The sequence below is a fragment of the Ambystoma mexicanum genome, chromosome 5q, assembly GCF_040938575.1.
Source record: "Ambystoma mexicanum isolate Mex_15411 chromosome 5q, UKY_AmexF1_1, whole genome shotgun sequence".
Taxonomy (NCBI): domain Eukaryota; kingdom Metazoa; phylum Chordata; class Amphibia; order Caudata; family Ambystomatidae; genus Ambystoma; species Ambystoma mexicanum.
The window spans coordinates 849,503,572-849,516,675 of NC_090933.1; the positions used below are offsets into that span (position 1 = coordinate 849,503,572).

General features: G+C 40.9%; 1 protein-coding gene across 3 annotated transcripts in view; it reads left to right on the forward strand.

The window, feature by feature from the left end:
* Window positions 1-13,104, forward strand: part of C5QH8orf88 (chromosome 5q C8orf88 homolog) — a 1,871,959-nt gene that overhangs the window by 1,460,042 nt on the left and 398,813 nt on the right. The gene's annotated exons all lie outside the window — the stretch shown is intronic.

A 13,104-nucleotide genomic window follows, 5' to 3' on the forward strand; every position in this document is an offset into this window, starting at 1 on the left:
TATGAAAGACACACTGTACTGTGCAACACTGACTGCATGACCCAGCCGCACAGAGCCTTGAACTGGAAAATGTTTTCTGAGCTTTTTTTATCATCTAATTTTTTGTCCATTCATTCAGCGAACCTTTACATTTTACAGACACTCATTGCACTAATGTAGTCTATGCCCTGATGATACACGTGTATGTTTCTGTTTTGTGTCTTGTCTGCGCTTCTATGTCCATGGGCCTTGTTCCAGCGCTTTACAAATAAATAAAATAAATTACTTCAGAAGTACATAGAGATGCTGTATTGTTGCTAATTGTATGTCTTGGGGTACAACTGTTCCTCAGTGTTAGGACCTAACCGAATATACTGTTTTTCCTGTTCACGACAACTGAATAATGACACGCCTTTCTTGGTGACCTACACCTTGCCCTTCGCATCTCTCCCCTTAAATTCCAGACATGCATCAAAATATCCTAACAACTCGATTCTGTCTATGATATATCCCCCTGTCTGCATAGCTGGTTCCATTAACTCATTCACGTTCCCACCCAGTACTTTCTCAAAAACATCCTTTAACATATCCAAGACTTTCACTCCTGAATCCGCTATCATCATTATGAATTTCCCATTCACACATATTTTGGCTTCCGGACTAGTAGTCCTCATCCCCATCGCGATCATTAGTCCTGTTAATTGTGATCATTTCAACATTTTCTTCATCCTCATCATCGTTTAAAACATAGTCGCCCTCCACACCCAAACCCTTTCCATAATTTTGAGAACATCTAGTGTATGTTTTTTGATCTCTTTTATTAGCCATGGTACTTTTCTGATGGTTTTTGCCTTGAGAGACAACTTCTTCGTTTTGTCTTTTTTGTCACCCTTGTGTACTTCACCAGAACTTTTCTTGACATCTACTCTATTTTGCTTAGCTACACATGGCTGGAATGCGCCACTTGTTTTGCTATTTGTATCACTTCTTCAAGATCCGGATCATCCTTCAACCATAATTCTTCACGTATCCTATTATTGTAACAATGGATCATGAACTGTAATGAATGTGTTCGTTGAGAACTTTTCTGAAATTGCATGTTAACGCCAAATGTCTTAGGGCAGTGATGTACTCCTCAACAGATATGCCATTTTCCTGGTAACATACACCAAAATTATATCTTTCAAAAATTGTGCTCGTCTTTCAAATCCAAGAAAGATTCCCATGATCTACGGATTGCTGAGGCACATCATGAGTCTAAAGAAACCTTTTTAATCCTGAAGGAACTAGAGAAACCATTAATTAATCTTCAGGACAATATCTGTAAAAATTCGGACTGATGGGCCTGTCTCCAAAAGGCCATGTTGGATAAAGTAGAAAAAATGAAAACCACCATTCGGAAAGTAAAAGCCCTGGAATCGGTCTACTAGCTCCAATGAGGGAGCAGCAAAGTGAGAAGACCAGACTAAATTCCAGTTTTGAACTTTAGGAGCATCACGCAGGATGAACTTCATGTAAAGGTTATATCTTTCCAGCTACAGCTATTAAGGCATGTTCGCAATTACTGATCAGCACCATCACTAAGATCATGAATGCCTCCCTAAAGGAAGGCCTTGTCCCCACACAATTGAAAGGAGCGTGTATCACCCCCCTGCTAATAAAGCAGGGTCTTGATCCTACGATCCCCACCAATTATAGACCAATAACCAACTCCCCATTCCTGCTAAACATACTGGATATGGTGGCGGAACCAGCATTATTGGATTTAAAATCCAATATGCTGACAACGATAAACAAAGGCCAAACTATGATGCTAATGGCTTTAGATCTGTCAACCACATTTGATTTAGTAGATCATCCGTTATTGTTAAATAGATTGCAAGAAGTGGCCAATTTTAGTGACCAAGACATGTCCCGGATGCAATCATTTCTGGGAAAAAGAATCATGAGGGTATGTAATAAAACAGCAGAGGCTCAGCCAGTCCCTCAGAGATTTGGAGTCTCACAGAGCGCTTGTCTATCGCCAGTTTAATATAATATCTTCACCACACCATTATTCCAGATGCTTTAGGAAAAAAAGATCTGCTTTTCAAACTATGCGACACCCAATGACAGGCAACTATGAGGAAGATGCCAAATTGGTTAAAGAAGTCTATGACCTCATTCAGGATTGGATGTGTATGAGCGCGCTGGCTCTGAACCATGACAAAAATGAATTGATGATCTTGGGCTCCAGGCCTAGACTGAATAAACTGAATAGAAAAGTTTCTGCATCGCAGATCATGAAATTCCCACGAAAGATAAGTTAAAAACACTTGAAGTCTTATTTGATCAGATCCTCTGCATGAAAGCTCAAGTGAATAGTCTGATCTCGTCTTTGGCATATTACATCAGATTGCTCTCACACATCCGTCCATTTTTGTCCCAAAAGAGAGTGGAGACAGTAGCTCGAGCTATTATTGCATCTAAAATTAACTATTGTAGTAGCCACCTGGTGGGTATCGGAAAGAGAGAAATGGCTAAATTACAGGTGGTACAAAATAGTGCCATTAAAGCCATAATGGGGATGAGGAAATGTGAGCATGTATCCAACAGTCAGAGACACCTCCACTGGCTTCTCCTAGAGGCTAGGATAGAGTTTCGGCTACTGACCATAACTTAGAAATATTTGACAGGGCAATACGCAGCCTGCATGGCTCTTAGACTTAACAAAAAACAGGAAACTAGAACTCTATTTTTGAATAACCAAAAACGTTTAGAAGTCCCCAGAGCCAATCTAGCCATGGTTAGAAAGAGTGCTTTCTGGGTGGCAGCAATTGTAAACTGGAATTTCAGGCCCTCTGAGCTGCACGACCCTGGACAGCTTCAAGAAAAAACAAAAAACACCTATTTAGATAACCATTCTTTTTCAGGCTTCTGTTCTTTTTCTTTTCTCTGTTCATAACCACCTCATAGGGACCCCAGTTCCCGGCACGCCTATGCCTCCCGGCCACTTTGGCAGTGCCCCACAAATAAATTAAAGTAAAGTAAAGGCATCAACTTGTTCCAGCTTGCCCTCTTCAATGTACCAACGATAGGTGTTCGCTTTGGTAGTTTTCCTGCTAATCACCATGATCTTGGTTTTACATTGATTTATCTTTAAATCATTCAGCAATGCATACTCTTGCAGTGCATTAATTGATCGCTGGAGGCCAGAAGGTGTTAAGTCTATAAGAACAGTGTCATCTGCATTCCAAGATATAGGGACTCCAGCCAATTTAGGAGGAAAGTGGTTACATTTTATAAGTTGTTCTCCTAAATCCGCTACATAGAGACTATATAGAAGAGGGGCTAGTACACAGCCTTGCTTTAGGCTGATATTTGTGTGTATTGGAACAGTCAATGTGCCCTCAAGTGAAGTTCTGACTTGTACCATCCGATTTGGGTATAACAATTTTAGATAGCACAATAATGTGGGGTCTTTACCCAATCTCTCTAATTTAAGCCACAATTTTGTTCTATTCACACAATCAACGTAACGGATGTATAGTGGTGTACCAAAGGCCAGTCTGGCATCCCCTATAAGTAGTTTCATTGCCCATAAACCTTGGAGTGTAATGTATCCTCTGCGGATCCCAATATTTAGCCACTTTCTAAGGTTTAAAGCTTCCACCCATGTAGACAAATGTTGATATGATATTGAAGCAACAATCTTACTGCTTATGTCTATCATAGCAAGTAAGCAGAAGTTAGTGGGTTCAGCATGGTCTCCCTTCTTATGTATAGGGATTATTAGAGGTATGCTAACTTGCAGGAATTTCTGCCCTATGTGTAATCCTCTGAAACTGCGCACTCAGGACCCCAGCTAAAACTTCAGGATTTTCCTTATGTACAATGTTTGTCAGGCCATCAGGCCCTGATGCCGTATATGACTTTAACTTGCTCATCTTGCCAAATAATTCCTCATAATCGAAAATAGGATCCCCATCAATGGTATCAGTCTTATCTGGAACTATTAATTGTTCAACAGCACCATCTGTCCAAAAATGCCTCGTAATAAATCTGCACCATTTCTCTTCAGCAATACCACAAATTACTTTCGGTTTCTGATCATGTAGATATTTTCGATAAAGAAACCAACATTTTCTTGAGTCATGTGCTTTTAGCATAATATATAATCCTTTCCAATCGGCCGTGTAAGATGTAATTTTGTATTGCTTTAGCCATTTTTTTATATTTGCATCTGAGTGCATTAATACAGGCTTTTTTTATACTAGGGTTCAATAACTTTAATTTTTTTTAATACGTCTGCAAATTGTATGCAGTCATTTCCTTTCTCCATTTATATTATTATAATATTAGGCAACATGTCGAGCACGCAGTTTGTTAGGGAGTGCTTTCATCACATTTTGTAAAGTTAATCCCATATCCCAATTGTTTTTTTTTCTAACTAAGTCTTTGGTGAGATAGCAGAGTTTGCAAGGAAGATTAACTTTTGACACATTATCCTGGGACCATAAAATTCGGTTAGCTTGTAGGTTGCAAGTAACTTTCTTAGATCTGCTAACAACTGTTCGAATTTTAGGGTTGACAAAGATCAGTTTTAGAGGAGCATGATCACTAGGATCCGTAAATGTAACTCTATACTCTTTTACCAACCCCTTAAATCAGACGTTAAAAAAATACAATCCAAGTTAGAGGTTATGTTTCCACTGCGCCATGTCATAACACCATAAAGAGAATCTTCCTTGCTGGGAATCAGTGGTAAAAGGGCAAAATCAAGCAACATGTTTGTCAATTTTCTTCCTTTAATCATTAGTTTCTGTTGATGTTAACTCGACAAGCAGCAGTACCGAAATCCATATCCAGAATCTCCAGAATGTGTTCACCATCTCCTGGGCTCAAACAATGAGCATTTAAATCTCCCAAGCATTTGGTTGTCTTCATTCATATTAATTGGACCGACTCTGAGTCTTAGGTACCAATATGTCATATTTCGTTTGATACTGTTTTTGCTGATTACACTTATTCACATCTGAGGAACATCCATCAGATGTAGTCTGCAATTTGCATCCTAACTTCAATATAGATAAGGAAAAAAGACAAATTCTTTCTACAATAATGGGTGAAATGAAAGAAACAATAGACCAATTTATATAGCTGCCTATATTAGGCAGTTCTGCTTTTTTGATGTCCTCAGATGATATCAATGACAGTTCCGGTATCTGGTGCAGTAGATGTAAAATCCGAGCCAATTCAAAAATGGGCAATCAGCAAATGTATTACATTCCCAGAAGGAAATTTGATTGCCCGCCCAGGTTCTCGGGCTGTAGATACCTTCTCACAAGGAATATGATTATGGTACATCTGTAGAGCGCAACTAATAGCTTGAGGATCAGGGCAAAAATTATTACTTGGGACCATGTGTGAGCGGGATACGGTTGACCAAACTGGCACCAGAAGGTTGGTTTTGTCTTATGGCAATGTCGTCATACAGCAATGGCACCCACCAACTCTAGTTTCCATAATGGTTGAATTCGTTTTCTGGGGTGCAATATCGTTCTGTTCTGTAGATGTTTTTCGATGCAAGACCAAACATGGTTGCATGCCATTTAGCCCATTTTTAGAATGTTCAGGTCCATTTATATGGTCATCCTTAACCGGATCCTCATCCTTTGTATTTCGTAATGTTAAAGGATTTACAGCTGTATCAATTCCAGAAATTGCAGCCATTTATCTAATGTTCCACTCAAATTGCTAGCAGTTCCTGTATTCCGCATAACCTTTAATGGCATATGAATTTGTTTGTCAAGTGTGAAATTAGTGTCAGTCTCAATATAGACTACACTGGTATTTCCCAAAGACGCTGTAGCATTCTTCCTGATGACTGGAGCTGGCTTTTCATTTTTTTCCCATTTCTCTGCTGTCTTCGGATGCACTTTTTATGTTTCTGGGTATTTTTTCTTTTTTCCTCAACAGCGGTCATCACCAACTCAGTAGGTACCACAGCCATGCTTTGTATTCGCTCAACCTTTTTTTCTGTGGTATCGTAAATGTATCATTAGAAGATTCAGTAAGATTACCTAGCAACTCCACTTCATCTATGTGCAATAGTAGAGTGGACCCATCAGCTTCACTACAGGAGTCATTTGGATTTAGCAGAGTTGCATTTCTTGATAAAATAGCATCTACGATGCAGGCCAAGATCTTCTTCATGGCTTGCTGGTCATGGACTAATGTTGATACCATACCAAAAATAGCATCCGCTATCGCCACCAATGCATTTATACTAGCATTTTATGTCAGATTTTTTTTTCCTACACCGTATAAGTAATCGTACAGATGAAAGAGCGACTACTGATATCACCTTCTTCAGCAAGTCGCTCTGCAAGTTCCACAAGATTCGGGCTAATAGATAAATTAGTCCCAGGGGCCTCTAAGTCCTCCAAAGTGTTGGTCTGACCATGGTCAGTTGTTACTGTGCTTTGGGAATCTGATTGTAATCCCAAGAACATATCTAACAGAGAATGATTTTTGTCAAACTCAGCTGTAGTCGAGGGAGAGGTCGCAGTAAGACAAAACAAAACTTCATTAGTTGTCTTTGAGCAGGCACCTTTCTTAACATTAGCAAAGAAATTGGTAATTTTGCATTAGTCGGCTTGTGGGGTGTCCTTTAATGTCAGGTTACAGTCAACAACTGTCATAGAAATGGGCAGAGGACTGTTAGATGCTTCTTGCCGATGGGCATGTCAGTTGGAAAAACCAGACTTGTTCACACTGCGAGCACCCAACACTCTCCAGCTATGTATTCCAGTGATAGTTAAACCCAGATAGCTTCTTAGGGTATAAGGGCGCGGCAGTGGTGGTTTGGCTGCCATGTTCCTTTGTTCCTGTTGAGCTGTTACTGTCATAGCTTTGTTTTCAAAGTCAAAGTGCCTTGAAAACAAGATATGCAAAATGGCTTTTGACCATTGTCCTGGACATGCAGTAACAGTTACACAGATGGTTTCAGTAGATAATGCACCTAGTCATTTTGAAATACACTTCTGTTCTCACTCAACAGCACTCCTGCTATGACTGCACTGACTGCTTCAACACCGAGCAACTGATGTGTGCGCTCACGTGCTATACTGGCCACTTTATAGTATTGTACTGACCACACTTGCTGATACCAGGGAAGCAGAAAAAGCAGACAAAAGCAGTCAAAGGTGTCCGCTGTGAGTCTCCTGCACCGACTGCTTCAACTCCGAGCAACTCACGTGTGCGTTCATGTGCTATACTGGCCACTTTATGGTATTGTCCAGACCACACTTACCAATACCAGGGGAGCAGAAAAAGCAGACAAAAACAGTCAAAGGTGTCCGCTGTCAGAGTCCTCTGCACCGACTGCTTAAACTCGGAGCAACTCACGATAGTGGTATATGGAATTCTTTACAGAGGATAATGTGTACTACACAGAACTTGCACAGGCTTTGTGGACCTCTGTCTATGCCCATACTCTACACCTCTGTTATGGTTAGCCACATTTGAGGATCAATCATGACAAAGGGAGACAAGAGTGGAGGAGCCGCCCAATCCAAGATTGAAAACTTTGCTCAGCCAGCCCCCCAAAAAAACAGTCGGCCTGTAGAAGCATTAGAGGCCTCTTTTCATGGAGATTCAATATCAATAGATGACGTTCTCAAATCGGTTTTGGATAACAAGAAAACCCTGCAAAACAGCATAGAAGCAGTGAGAACTGAAGTTAATTTGCTCAGGGCAGAACTATGAAATGCATCTGTTAAAAATGTGTGGGGATATGTTATGAGGTTAGATATGAACTGCTAGTGGAATTTGGAATGAGAATGTGATATGTGATGCCATAGAGCTATGGAGATTCTGAGAAGAGCAGTTATTGGAAGGAAAGCTAGCAAGGAAGGTGGCTGTAACTTTGATTACAGTTGCTTTACATATAAAGAATGCAAACGTAACCTGCAAATCCGGTGTGGATCATTTATACCATTGGCGATGACCGTGCTGGGGTCTGAGCACTGTGCCCTTATTGGTATCGAAGCCCTAGCCATCTGCCACCGTTGACGTTCCTCCTGGAGAGCCTCCAACAGCTAGTGGAAAGGATATGCTGTGAGAGGCCATGCGGCTTCACGGGAGAGTTGTCTTACGCTGGGGTAAGACATGTCCAAGATTTGGGTTTGATCACCTCCGTGCTGATACAAGCGCACGTGACCCTGAACAGTAAGGCTAACGCTCTGATGGTGATGCAACGGAACCTGTGATGTCACGTTGCTGGGCAACTTGAGACGCCCCCACAGCCTTTCCTCTAACGCTGACAAGAGCCATGCTGGCACTGGCGTAAACTAACGGCTTTGGAGAGCCATATTTAGTGGTCCACGGGAGGGGCAGGAGGTGCATTGGAAGGTGTCAGTGGTGGGACAGGTATTCAAAGGCACAGAGACTATGTGAAATAAACAAAGAAGGAGGAGGAACAAAAATGTGTTTGTTGATAAAGATATAGCCAATCTCCCTTCACCTTGGTTTATTTAATTGTGATGGAGGGCAATACATATTGGTGACTACTTGTACATTATAGGGAGTAGACAACTGTGGCCATGCAAAATGGCCCATGCCCACTCATCTTTATGCCATCACCAGGCCCAACGAAAGTGAAATAATCACAATTTAATAAGGGTTTAATGGCTTTGCAATAGACCGAAAGGTGTCCCTGCTCATGCACTTCTTAGGGTACGAGTGTCAGAGAATATTTTCTTTCGAGAATATAGACACAGATGATATGATTGAATTGGAAGTGGCAATAAAAAACTAGATGCCCACAAGGGTGGGTGATGAACAATATCAGTATGTTTTAACCTTTATTGGTATAAGAAATGGGCTATGCACTTTAACCACACAATAAGCAGAAATCACAGGGTGAGAGTCACACAAACACAGGTTAACAGAAATGTAAGCCTAATTAATCATTCTTTATTACCTCTAAACAGAACAGGCCTACTTCATTTTAGTTGGGGGGCCGCTCTTCTGTTGCTTATCCCTGGCCACCACCCTCCATATGTTTTACATAAAAAATCACAATTCCTCACGTCTTACGAGTTACCAAACATATACTGTGTGTCTGCTTTTTTCTGTAGTATTGAAGAGGCCTGATTAAACGAGCCATATTGAATGTTCAGAGAGAGGTTTAAATATTTGATTAGAAAAGCAGGGTTGGGATGATTGGGTACCGGCGGCTAATCCAGCCTGTAAGGTCATGTAGAGGTTTGAGATGTAAAAGTGTTTTAAATATGAAATTGATAAAGTAGGGGATATTGTGAGTAGAGAAGAGAGAAATTATCTTTCTTTAGTTAAGAATATAATTTGAAGTTCAATAGATTCCTTGAAATAAATGCAAGGTGGGTACAGAAAAAAAGCCATTGCTGGGCTCTGGATAGATTGTGCTGGTACGTATAAATGGAGCAGGTAAGTGTCTCAATGTAGGTTAGTGTGTCAAGATCAAGGCAGAGGTAATGGTGAAGAAGAGTTTGTAGGCAGTGAGCCACTTGAACAAATGGTCTTACTTGCCTGTCCTCATTTCCTCTGAACGACTGGGGGGTGGGTGATCAAGAGCTCTAAACTTGAATAAACAATATGCAGTACCTGGCATACCTTGATCTGTTATTGAACGACCTGAATGATTTCTTTAGGTCAACCCAATAAAGGTTGGGAGGACAGGGAGCGAACAGTGGACATAGGCCAGTTACAAGGATAGATGGGGTTAAGAATGTCTATCTGGTAATGAAGGTGCCTGTTGTGAGTAGTGGAGCAGTGATAAAGAAGTGTGAAACCTTGATTGCCATGTGTATGAACGAGTTTTTAATGTGGGAGGAAGTATATCATTTGAGATGATGAGCAAGCTACTAGAGCGGAAGATGATTGTTTTTTTTATAGTACATTAGTTCAAACAAAAACTTTAAGCACATAAAAGAAACAGAAAATAAAACACAGCAAATAGATTTATATATAAGATAATGGAAACAGTTATAACTCATTTCATGTTTAGAAAGTGTTTGGGAGGACATGTCAAAGAGACCCCCCTCCCCTGCAGTCCCCTCCTTGTGATGTCTATGACTCATCAGGGGACCCCCTGCCACCAGGGCCCAGGTGGTGGGTGGACCACTGGCCGACACATGGACCAAACGTATTGTATTAGGCTAGACCCTGGGAACCATTTTGAAAACCAGAACGCCATCTTAAGACATGACTCCATGTGCGCTGCAGCACAGCCCCCACCTTCAGAGAGTCCTCGTCTACCCTGTTGCCTCCGCTCCCTGGCAGATCCGCTGAAAGCCTGTTCCCACGACCAGTCGGACATGAGCTAGTGTTAGAGCAAGCACTGTATCTTTCACCTTCCGCAGTGCATCATTATCTTCAGCGTGACCCGGGCAGCGGGGCTGGTCTGGAAAATAACTGTAAACCGTCCTCGATGAAACAAAAGCCTTAATCCCACACCAAGAAACTGCTCTTACATATATACATATATTGCATTACAATGATATCCCTTCTGCACGACCTCCGTGTCAAAAATCTACAAACACTGTACGAACAAAACAATATGTCATTGTGTGACCTCATGGTCACGACACTCAAACCCTCTCAGTATGCGCACACACTCAGGGCCCCTGGCCGCCTACTATGTGCTTCTCTAGGGGTAATGTAAAGTGAGTGATACCAAGTCCTTATGCCATGACTACCCTGATGCTGCTAGAGTGCAAAGGAACACAAGCGCGACAGTATTGTGAGTTCATGTAAATTGCTTAAATGAGATACATAGAATGCCATCAAGTGCAAATATACAGGTTTAATGTGTATTACTGCTGTCAACCATATTGGTCTGTTGCTCCTGCATGCTACACCAACCCTAATGCTACCTCACATATCGTGTTTACAATGTGATGCTAAAACTGCTAATATTACAAATACTTACCCTATAGTGACTAATGGAGCTGTAGATATAGTTCACAAATTCTGAAATGAATATGTACTGATGTAAATACTATAGATGTGTAACCCCTTAGCCATTTTTACATTATGCATTATACATTATTACATTATACGAATCCCTTCATCGTCAATGCAATCCAATACGATTTGCAGCTTGCGAGAAGGCTATCATCGCGGGCATATCCAAGGCCACCTCCCCTCCCTTCCCATTGAAGCCTGCCAGAGAAAGGAAAAGCCCGAGCTACACCGCCTCACATCCCCCAATTCGGCTGGAGCCGCTTCAAGCATTCATGGTTCCCCCGCAGCTCACATGGCCACGAACAGCCACCTGAATTATTTACAGCCCAGCAGCAAAATCCGGCCATAACCAGAGGCCAGAGGTGCCCCCTCATAGGTCCCACGACCCACCAGTTCACCCCAGGTTAATGACATTTGTAAAAGAAGACACCCAATATTGCACTACAAAAAGAAGTTTAAGGTTTTTTCTTAAAAAAAGGGAAGAAAGTGCCACCACTTACATGGGTATCCTGTCTCACAGATAAGTTTTTAGGCAAAATTAGATATAAATTTTATTAGTCATACAAAATTCATTTTAAAAATAAAAAATTCATCATAAAAAATGATCATATCACATAGAACAAACAATCAATTCTAAAACCACACAAGTAATTCAGCTTCAATCGGTTCTAGTCTCAAATTTGATCTTTTGGTTTTTCAGGATGAAATTACAGTCATAAGGGCATCTGGGTGGCCAGACTAGCATTCTGCAGCAGTGTGGCGGATTAGTGGGCGACCTGGGACTTCAATTCCCAGCTATGGGTTCGCGCATGTATATCACGGACGTAGTGACGTCACCGTTGCGCGACACGCGTTTTCCGATCCGCGTGGGGCGTGATGATGCCATCGCGTTGCCCGCGAGGACAAACACGGAACCTAGATTTTCTCCTGAGCTGTTCGTTGCTCGTTTTTTGAACAAGCTGGGTCGAAGTTAAGAGCAGGATATTTGAATACTACCAAGCCTGCATTTTTTCCTATTAAGGGAAAGAGCATTTAGAGTGCTGTAGATAGCACACTGGATAGGGCTAGCAGGACAATATTGAAGACATCCAGCCCCAGTGGGAGTCATGAGTAAGTAATGTTTTTTGCTTACTTAAACAAGATGTGTAGGAGATTTTAACACGTGGACATTCCACTGAGGTTTCTTGTGTTTTCGTTTTGATGTCTTTCAGGTATATATAGCCTGAAGGGTAGATGAAGTTTTCAGAACCAAGTGAAAAGATACAGTATTGATGGAGTAAACCTGGATGGCATAAGTCTAGAACTATATGGTAAGATGCCTCCATGAGGAAAACAAGGGCTTTTGAGCTCATAGTTATGGGTAATAAGAGTCTAATACGTGTGTATATTGTGTACTAGGACAGAAGATACAGGAACACAGGCATGAAGTCCTTAATTAATTGGATATTTGCCTTAATTTAACCAATTGAGGTTGAAAGAAGACTCCGGGATAGAGAACCCTCGAGTCAGGAAGGTATGTTATTAATAACATTTTCTTCACCCTTATGGGGATAAGGGTTAAAAAGTTAGCATAATCAATGGACTAACATTGTGATAAGAGAGAGTAATATAGTGCCTCCTTTATATCAACAGGGTATACCGACTTCTAAAAGAAGATAGAATTTTGGAAATGTGGTTTCATCTTGAATAAGATCTACACAAGACACTACACACCCCTGAAGAATGTCCTACATTGTTGTGATAATGGGACAGAAACTTGTACAAGTTGGGTTTTTGGGAAACTAAGAACTGAATTAGCCAAAAGTTGATTTCGAGGCGAGGGGACTCAGTGTGATTGGGTCATACGAGTTGACCAAAAGATCAAATTTGAGACTAGAACCGATTGAAGCTGAATTACTTGTGTGGTTTTAGAATTGATTGTTTGTTCTATGTGATATCATCATTTTTTATGATGAATTTTTTATTTTTAAAATGAATTTTGTATGACTAATAAAATTTATATCTAATTTTGCCTAAAAACTTATCTGTGAGACAGGATACCCATGTAAGTGGTGGCACTTTCTTCCCTTTTTTTAAGAAAAAACCTTAAACTTCTTTTTGTAGATATTAGACTTCACTCCACGGAGTAAGAGGTTT